At 36.7% G+C, this 10,093-nt stretch overlaps 1 non-coding gene across 1 annotated transcript; it reads left to right on the top strand.

Moving 5' to 3' along the window:
• The first annotated feature begins 1,039 nt into the window (after positions 1–1,039).
• Positions 1,040–1,142, top strand: LOC144239707 (U6 spliceosomal RNA). The gene has a single exon (XR_013337471.1). It is a non-coding gene; the product is annotated as a U6 spliceosomal RNA (small nuclear RNA).
• Positions 1,143–10,093: the final 8,951 nt, after the last annotated feature.

Below are 10,093 nucleotides of genomic sequence, written 5' to 3'. Positions count from 1 at the left end.
CTTACATTTCCTTCTTTTCATATTTCTGGCATTGGGTCAACTTCATGGTTCTTAAAAGGTAACAGGGGCTGGAGAACAAGATTATTTATTAACAGCCAGGGTTTAATGGTAAAAGTGAATGTTTGGGAATATCTGTGATTATCCTTGAATAGTCATATTTTTCAAATTAACCCTTATTGTTACATATAATAATTATTTATATTATCATTTTCTAGAAATATCAAAACACATTCAGGTTTTTAAAAGTACATGATTGGAATATAAAAATGAATGTCACAATTCTTCCCTTAAAAGTTCTGGTGAGGAAAAAATAATCTTAGTAGTTTCAATTTAATGTAGTGAGTAACATAAGTGAGGTATGATAGACAAATTACATTATTTCTGTAGCATATGATGTTTCTAAACTATAAGTTGCAGAAAATCAATAATCAATTCTAGGTTCTTTATTCCATTTTTCTTCAAGAACTACTTAGACACAGGAAATTGTAGATCTGATACATAACAACGAAGATGATGAGAAGAGCAGATGGGGCCCATTCATCTTCAATAATTTTTCTTGGAGTAGGTAAGAACCACAAACTCTGGTAAGCCTCCAACTTAAAAATTGTAACCTTCACATGAAGATGGACAATTGGGAGTAGAAAATCTGAAGGTCTACTACACTCAAAAAACAAAATAAACCAAAAGAAAACAAAACCAGATCCCCTCAGTTCCTAATTCTAAACAGTGGATGTGGGGTGCCTTGGTGGCTCAGTGGATTAAGCATCGACTCTTGATTTCAACTCAGGTCACGATTTCACAGTTCCTGGAATCGAGCCACACATCAAGCCCTGCACTAACAGCATGAAGCTTCCTTGGGATTCTCTCTCTCTCTTTCTCTCTCTCTCTCTCTCTCTCTCTCTCACACACACACACATTCTGTCTCTCTCTCTCTCTTAAAAAAAGAAATTTAAAAAATGCTATCTAAATAGTGGATGAAAGGTGTCTCTAGTTGTGCAAATCTACATAGGTCCCTTCACATAGAAATTTGTTTAGCCTCGTGCTTGCTTCAGCAGCACATATACTAAAATTGGAACGATACAGAGAAGCTTAGCATGGGCCCTGAGCAAGGATGACATGCAAATTCATGAAGAAATTTGTTTAGCCCCACTACTTAACAATACAGAGGTACTATCCCTCTACTAAATGAGATATCAATGAGTTACAAGTGCCAAAGAATATCTACCTAGTTCTCCCCCAACAGAATCCTTGCTTTCTCATGTGAGACTCCAGTGCCAATGTCAAGGAAGGGTAGCACCAAGAAACCTAGTGTCTAGTTAGATTTACAATGTATTTTCCATGAAAAAATAATAAATAGTACAGCCATACCTAAAATTTTTGTAGGACTTACCATGTCCCAGGCATTATTTTGAACACTTTCCTTGTATTAATGCCGTTAGTTTTCACAACAACCTTGTGAGGTGGCTACTATTTTATACCCATGTCACAGAGGAAGATACTGAGAACAGAGAAGGTATGATTTGCTCAAGGTTCACAACTAGTAGGTAGCTGAGCCAAGATTTGAACTTGGGAATTCTCTTTCTAAAGTCCATGCTCTGAACCACTCAGGTATAGTGTAAGTGTGTGTGTATGGGTGTAGTCTTGTTGGACTACTCCTGTGTATGTATCTGAGGTACAGGATGGAGTTAGAAAGACTAGTGACTAGCATGGGAAACTTGTTATACCTAATAACTGTCTCAGCAGGAATCCATTCCAACCCAATCTGGAAGAAAACCTTACTTATAAACTCTTACTTGGAAAATATTTGAACTAATGTTCATTGTCTTTTCTTTTCTTCTCTGTCTCTTTTTGAAGTAACTAAACATGCATCATGTTTCAAAACCACTCGGCCAGTGTCATACCAGGATGCTTGGGTAAAAGTGGTAAAACTGAGGGTTAAAAATAACTTTGAACAGATCTCAAAGAATGTTCTAGGCTACAGTAAGTAATTTGGGTTTGATCTTAGAGATCACCTATGGACACATTAGGGGGAGTCCTCAAGACCTCTACAACAATTTCTTAGTTATGATTTTATTTGAATGGCAATTTAAAAATACCATGTAGGCATGCTCTGTATCATCTAAATGATAGTGTATACCCTAATTTCTGCCACATAGGCCCAGTGTCCTCATTTGTATCTGTGTCACAAAGCCTTGATACTGAGTGGTCCTAGTGTAATTATTGAAGGTTAACAGGGAGAGAAATGGAGAAGAGGACATAACAGTGAATAAGACACCAAGTGAAAGCCAACATACCAAAGATTTTAACATACAAAATGAGACATAAAGTACCAAGCACTAAAAGAAAACAAAAATGATGCTTTTTAAAATCATCTAAAAGTGAAGAAGAGCTAAACATGACATAAAACCCAGAAACCAGAAATCAGGAAATAAAACGGACAAAATCAATTGCATAAGAAATAAAAAATTTTAAAACTTAAAGAATAAGCCAGAACTATTTTTCAGGAGGTGACCAAGTTAATGCAATGACTTCCCTACAGACCCTGAAAACTAATCTTCCCACGGAACTTCTTCCTCTATCTTCCTGGGAGAAAAACTGTAAGGTAGATTTGAAGCAGAAAATATTCACAGATGGGTTTTCCCTGTAAGAATCTTGTGTCATAACCATTGACCAGTTATCTCTATCTTGTGTCTACCTGGAGAACTAAGGAACAAATAGACTATGAGACCTAAGTTTATCTTTCATATTCTTCATCTCTCATTGATACAGATGGTCTCAGTACACATTTATGTTGAGACAAGGGTGAGAACCAACATCTCCTAGGCTCAATTTTAAGCATCTCTCATCCCTTCAATAATGTTATGAGGGGAAGGTACAGAAGAGCACACTACTGCTCAAAGATGTTAAACAACTTGTCTGATAATAAACACCTGAAGGTAGAAGAGATGGACAGTATGTCCAGATCTTTGTGACCTGACAGTCCATGATCTTTCCACTAGCCCACCTTGCTTACTCTATGCCTCCTACAACCACAACATTCTTCTTAAGCTCATACGCAGCTGGTCTGCTCCTGGCCTTGAGGTCATGAGTATTTATTTAAGTGATCAGAAGATGGCAGAAACCATGTGTTCTATCATCCTCTCACTTTATTTCACTGTAGCCAAACTATATCTTTCAAGTATCTAATGGCACTTACAAGTTCTGGACATTCTGACACTTGATGAAATCGATTGTTTTGTCAAACTTTTATAAATATCAAAACTGCTTTCTATATTGAAGCCTAATGTGGAGACTCTTTTTCATATACATATTCTGTTGGTCACTAAGGAATTTGTTTCAACTTTTTCAGAGCCTCAAGAGGCCATTTATTGCCTTCTGGTCTAAAGAAGTGCTCACCTACAGAGAAAGTCTGCAGAGGGGTCCTTGTCACTAAGCCAAAGCAGCCATTATCCTTCCCTGTCCATGAGACAGTTCTGTGCCCTTTGATAGTATTGTCAAGATCAGCATCTTAAACCATTGCTGGCTCTCCAGAGTGTATTCGGGGCCTTAATCACTCTATCTACTACTAGGTACTACTGACCCTAGTACATTTTCCTGTGCAGATCTGGAGTCCAAGGAAAAGAAAAAAATGACTGAAGGCAAACATCAGTATATTATTAGTATAGTCAGAGCCAGGCCTGGGCTGGGGGTAACAGTAAAATTAGAATACTTATAAGAGCAATCTGATGAGCACCATAATGAAGAACTGAGTAGCGTGTTCTGGGTGAGGAGAGGTAGGGATACATAACTCCTTGACAAGGAAGTTTAACAAGGGTAACAAAGGAATTGATCATGAGGGGTAAACAAGAATTTGCCAAGTGATACAAGAGGAAATAGCAGTCCTGTTTACAAGAAGAGAAGGAGCTGAGATTCTTACACTGAAGAGAATACATACAAGGTCAGAAATGAGACCTGGAAGGTAAACAGAAGTCACAGGTGAAAGGCCTCACGCTGTGCTAGAATGTTTGGACTTTGTCCTACAACCTACCTGGGTCCCAGTGAAGAATTTAAAGAAGGAAGTGAAAGGAGCCTGTTGAAATTTTAGACAGCTCCCTTGGGGCATGATGGTGTGGAGGGGTGAACAGAATGAGGCAAGACTGAAACAGGATGTCAATGAGGAGATGGTGGCAAGAGTCCAGGAAAGAATTAGGAAGACTCTAAGTGAGGCAGAGGCAGTTTGGGTAAGCATTCCAAATTTGTGTTGATGGCGGCACCAGTAATGGAAAAAAGGAATGAAGAAAAAAAATTAAGTTTTTCTGAAGATGAATTGAGTTTTAGCCTATTGAATCTGAAATGCCTGCAACACATCCAGATGGAGATACAGATATAAGAGTCTATAGTTTAGGAAAGAGGCATTGTTTAGGGACAAATTTCTGAGTAATCAATATATGAGATTTACAACAGTTGCCAAAAAGGTCTAGAAAAGTAAACAAAATGAGAACAATGTAGGCTCCAGGCAGAGCCCTAAAAAACTCAACAGTTCAATTAAAGGTTTTAAATTTTTAATGACAAATCCCATTGAGAACCTGAAGGAGTTATGTCTTCACTTCTGGCAAAATGAACATCTACACAAAAGTTTGCATTCTATTTTAGGGAGAATGTTCGTTTGCAACCTCCCCCTGAGCTCCCTGTAACCTCTGTACTTGGAGGGCAGGAAGAGCCCAAAGAAAGAGGTGGCCACTCCAGATTGGTAGGTGATAATTTAATTAACAAGGGAACTTACATATAAGGTTTGTCTTGGGCAGCAGGAAGACAAATGGACAAAAGTTTATATAGACTGGGGTGTCTGGGATGGTTCAGTTTGTTGAGTGTCAGACTCTTGGTTTTGACTCAGATCATGATGCCATTGTTTGTGGGACTGAGCCCCGTATCAGACTTTACATTGATAGCAAAAAACCTGCTTGGGATTTGCTCTCTCTCCCTCTCCCTCTCTGCCCCTCCCCACCACACTCTCCCAATCTTTCTCAAAATAAATAAATAAACTTAAAAAAAAGTTTTATATAAGAGTCAACTAGGTTAAGTCACATATGCTATCCACGCTCTCAACAGCACTGCACTATTTCAAGACTATGGCCTTAAGCAGCCTGTGAGAACAGGAACGGCAAGCAGAACCCACATTCCAAGAAAGGGGCAGGGGGTGAGGAGCCTCCAATTTGTCGGGTCCAGGTCATGGGGTCAACTGTGGTCACATCCTCTCAATAACCGGCTCCCAAGAGGCTATCCACAGTCCTCTTGATGTTCATCTATTTAAGACCTCCTGATTTAAAAGAGGAATGGCAGAGCAGTACCCCCTGAAAAAGGATGGCCAGAAAGATTAGAGGAGAGACACAAACAAGGTGCTACCAAAAACGGAAAGAAGGTAAGCATGACCTGCAAAGACTAGGCAAAGGGAAATGGAGAGCTAGTCAAGAACAGATCATGCAAGGCCTTGTACACCAGGTCTGGGATTCTGAACTTAATCCTAAGAGCAATGTATAAATAATGAAAAGTTTTATACAGAGAAACAAGCTGATCAGATTTGCATTTTCCTAGATTATACTGAGCTGCCTAGGTGATGAGTGGAAGAGAACAAAGAAGAATTTATCACTTTAGGACTTGTTACTATGAACACAGAAACTAAAAACTCAAGGCAAGTGACTTGAAATCACTCACTTAGAGGAAAAAAAAGAGAAATAGTTTGAAAGAGTAAAAAATATCTGTGGCATTTGGGGGCATCTGGTTGACTCAGTCCATTAAGCATCTGACTTTGGCAAGGTCATGATCTCATGGTTTGTGAGTTCAAGCCCCACATCAGGCTCTGTGTTGACAGCTGGGAGCCTGGAGTCAGCTTCAGATTCTGTGTCTCCCTCTCTCTGTCCCTCCCTCCCTCCTCAAAAATAAACATTTAAAAAAATCTGTGGCATTTATAGGATACCATCAAGAGGACCAATTTATAATCGTGAGAAAACCAGAAGGAGGAAAGAGAGAAACGGTAGAAAGCTTATTTAAAATATAATGGCTGATGGAATTTAAGAAACAAAACAAAATGAACATAGGGTGGAGAGAAGTGGGGCAACCCAAGAAACAGACACTTAACTAGAGAGAACAAACTGATGGTTACTGAAGGGGAGGTGGGTTGGAAGGGAGTGGCAGGGGGGAAGGTATGGGTTAAACAGGTGATGGGTATTAAGGAAGGCATTTGTTGTGATGAGCACCAGATATTGTATGCAAGTGATGAATCACTAAATTGTACACCTGAAACTAATATTATACTGTATGTTAACTAGCTGGAATTTAAGTAAAAACTTAGGAAAAAAATAAAGCAGATCAAGGGATATAAGACTACATACATGCACACAAATAATAGTATATAATTTGCAACAAGTTATACAAATAAAGGATATGCATAAAACACTGAAAAAAAAGATAATGGCTAAAAATTCCTGAATCTGTAATGAGTTATGCACATCCAGGGACATGAAGTTCAGAGGTCCCCAGATTCACCCAAAGAGGTCCTCATTCAGACACATTGTAACTACACTGTCAAAAATCAAAGACAGAGAAATTTGTAAACAACAAGAGAGACTTTTCACATACAAAAAGAACCCCCATAGTCTATCAATAGAGTTCACACAAACCTTGCAGGCAAGGAGAGGTGAAGTGATATACTCAAAGTTCTAAAAGGGGGAAAAAAAAAAAAGGAAAAAAAAAAAGCCTTGTCAATCAAGTATACTTCTTTTTGGCAAAACTATCTTTTAGAAATGGAGAGAACAGACTTTTGCAAATGGATAGGAGCTGAAGCAGTCAATCACCAAGAAACCTGCTGTGCAAAAAAATGCTAAAGGAAGTTCTTTAAGTTGAAACCAGAAAATATTAATTAGTAACACGTAAACATATGAGAGTTAAAAAAAACTTACTGATAAAGGTTAGTATATAGTCAAATTCAGAATACTCTAAAACTGTAATACTGGGGCGCCTCGGTGGCTCAGTCAGTTAGTTAGGACTTCGGCTCAGCTCATGATCTCAAGGTTCCCGGGTTTGAGCCCCGCATCGGGTTTTGTGCTGACAGCTAGCTTGGAGCCTGGACCCTGTTTCGGATTCTCTCTCCCTTTCCCTCTCTGACTCTCCCCTTCTCACGCTGACTCTCTCTCCCAGAAATAAATAGAAAACATTAAAAATAAAAAAATTTTTAACTGTAATAGTGGCATATAAATCAGTTTTAAATCTAGCATAAATGTTAAAAGAAGAAATATTTGAAAGTAACTATAGCTACAATAAGTTGTTAATGTATGAAATGTAAAAATATAAATTGTAACATCAAAAACAAAAACTGAGGAGGGTAAGGGTACAGTCTTATATGCAATCAGTTAAGTTGTTATCAGCTTAATATAGACTTCTCTCTATAGGATGTCTAATTAAGCCTCATGGCAATGACAAAGTAAAAACATATTGCAGGTATGCAAAAGAGAAAGGAATCAAAGCATAACACTATAGACATTTTTAGCCTTGAATTTCTGATCTGCCTTTTGTGTTTATTTTTTTAAACGTTTAGATATTTAATTTGAGACAGAGCAAGTTTGTGAGTGAGGGAGAGACAGAGAGAGAAGGAGAGAGAATCCCAAGCAGGCTCTACACTGTGAGAGCCCTTTCCCCAATCATGCTCTGTCTCTCTGTCTGTCTGTCTGTCTCTCTCTCAAAAATAAACATTAAAAAATGTTTAAACAAACAAAAGCCATTTCTTTTATAAGTTCTATACAATACATCTTACTTAGCACATATAGAGGCAAAAACTGAGAGAATAAACATTAAAAAATTAAACAAATTTAAAAAACAATAAACATGTACAGGTATACATTATATAAAAGTGTTTAATACCATCATGATACAGAAGATTTCTTAGTTAATTTTCATGTTGTAGAATTTAATGCAATGGTTTTTAATATTGTAAATATTCATGACTGATATAATTTGTATTAAATATCTCTAGATATTAAATAAGATTGAAATAATCTTTAAAACACACAACGACTTTGGATAGAAAGACTCAATATTGAAATCTGTCAGTCAATTCTCCATAAATTAAGTAAAATCTTGATGCAGTTTCACAATTTTAAGCATTATCACAGTTTCTTTTGGGGTATTCCTTTTCCTTTACATTTCTTTTAATTTCTAAGAATTTGACCAAAACATTACTGATAAACCTGAAGAATAGCTTGGGAAATACTAAAAAATAAAAGTGATAAGAAAGATGTAGGTCTGGTAACATAAAATATATCATGATAATATGTAAAAAATATTCTTCTACAATAAAGATGAAATATACCTTTAGAACAAAATAGAGAATTCCAAATTCAGGTTGAAATTTACATTATGATAAAGATAGCACTTAAACCAGTGGAGAAAAGATACATTATTCAATAACTATATTCAGATCAGGGGCTCACCCTTGAACCAAATAAAGCTGGCATCTTAACTGCAGTCTTCCTGTTAAAGGGAACCAATTCCTAATGATTCCTAATGAGTACATGAATTAAAGGTAAAAAAAAAATAAAAGAATTGGAGAGTTAATTTATTTAGAATCTCAGAATAAAGAAGATCTTACAAACTACTGCATACAAAACCCAGAAGCCACGAAAGAATATATTGATAAATTTAAATGTGTAAATATTTACATATTTTACTATCAGGAGAGAAATGCTACAGTTAAAAGATAAATGACAATCTGGGGAAACAATATTGAAATTTATGTGTGGGATGTTTGCTCTTTCTTGGATGTAAATGGTTTCTATTCAAATGAGGTATGTTTCTTTTCACAGACTGATAAATATTACAAAGTTTGAGGACACCAAATGCCAGAAGGGATATGGGGAAGCAGACACATACACATCCTGGTCTTTTTTTTTTTTTNGAAATTTGTGTCTATCAAAAATTTTAATGTACATTTCCATGCTCTTAAATTTGCAATGCAGACCTGATCATGAAAATTTTCAAAACAAATGTCCAAAAAAATCCTCTATAGACTAGGGGACTGCTTAAAAAAACTCTGATGCATCTATGCAATGGAATAAAAAGCATTTGTGCAAAAGAATGGATGAGAAGAAATATTTGTAAACACTCATATCAAAAGATATCTAAGCTACATTAAGTTTTAAAAAAGCAAGATACAGAGCAGTGTTTTTAAGATGATCTCTTTTGGATAAACAAAATAAAACAGAGAAATGATAGATGATATGGGGATGGTTGATAGATTGATAGATATAGATAGATAGATAGATGATAGATAGATNGAAATGATAGATGATATGGGGATGGTTGATAGATTGATAGATATAGATAGATAGATAGATGATAGATAGATAGATAGATAGATAGATAGATAGATAGATAGATAGATAGACACAGACTTACAGACATACATGCATAACTTTTTAATGGACAGATACACTAAAACTATTGGCAATTGTTTACCTTCTGAGAAACAAGCTGAGATTAGAAACAGAAGGGAGAAAGGCTACTTTCAGTCCTGTGTTGCATTTGTGTTTTAAAAATTCTTCTTCTCCTTCTTCTCCTTCTTCTTCTTCTTCGTCTTCGTCTTCGTCTTCGTCTTCGTCTTCTCATCCTTATCCTTATTCTCCTCATCCTCATCCTCCTCCTCCTCCTCCTCCTCCTCCTCCTTCTTTAACTAAAGGGAAAAGATTATTAGAGTATAAGATTAGAAAGGAAATAGGGCACGGTAGCTCAGTCAGTCCAGCTTCCCACTTCAGCTCAAGTCATGACCTTGGGATTTGTGAGTTGATGCCCCATGTCAGGCTTGCTGCTGTCAGCCTATCAGTGCAGAGCCTGCTTCAGAACCTCTGTCCCCATATCTCTGCCCCTTCCTGTTTCTAGTACTCTCACAAAAATAGATATTAAAAAAAAGGAAAAATAGTGGGAAAGCTCTCTTTACAGAAAGGGAACATTCAAAACTGAATGCCCAATTTTTTCTTACTTTCAATTTTCAGTTAATATTAACAATTTCACTAGACCATGGAATTATGTCAACTTTTGTATTCTTTCCATACTTGGGAGATTATTT

This window comes from Crocuta crocuta, unplaced genomic scaffold, assembly GCF_008692635.1.
Source record: "Crocuta crocuta isolate KB4526 unplaced genomic scaffold, BGI_CrCroc_1.0 scaffold171, whole genome shotgun sequence".
Lineage (NCBI taxonomy): Eukaryota > Metazoa > Chordata > Mammalia > Carnivora > Hyaenidae > Crocuta > Crocuta crocuta.
Note: the sequence above shows the minus strand (reverse complement) of the source record. Positions and strands in the feature narration are given on the sequence as shown.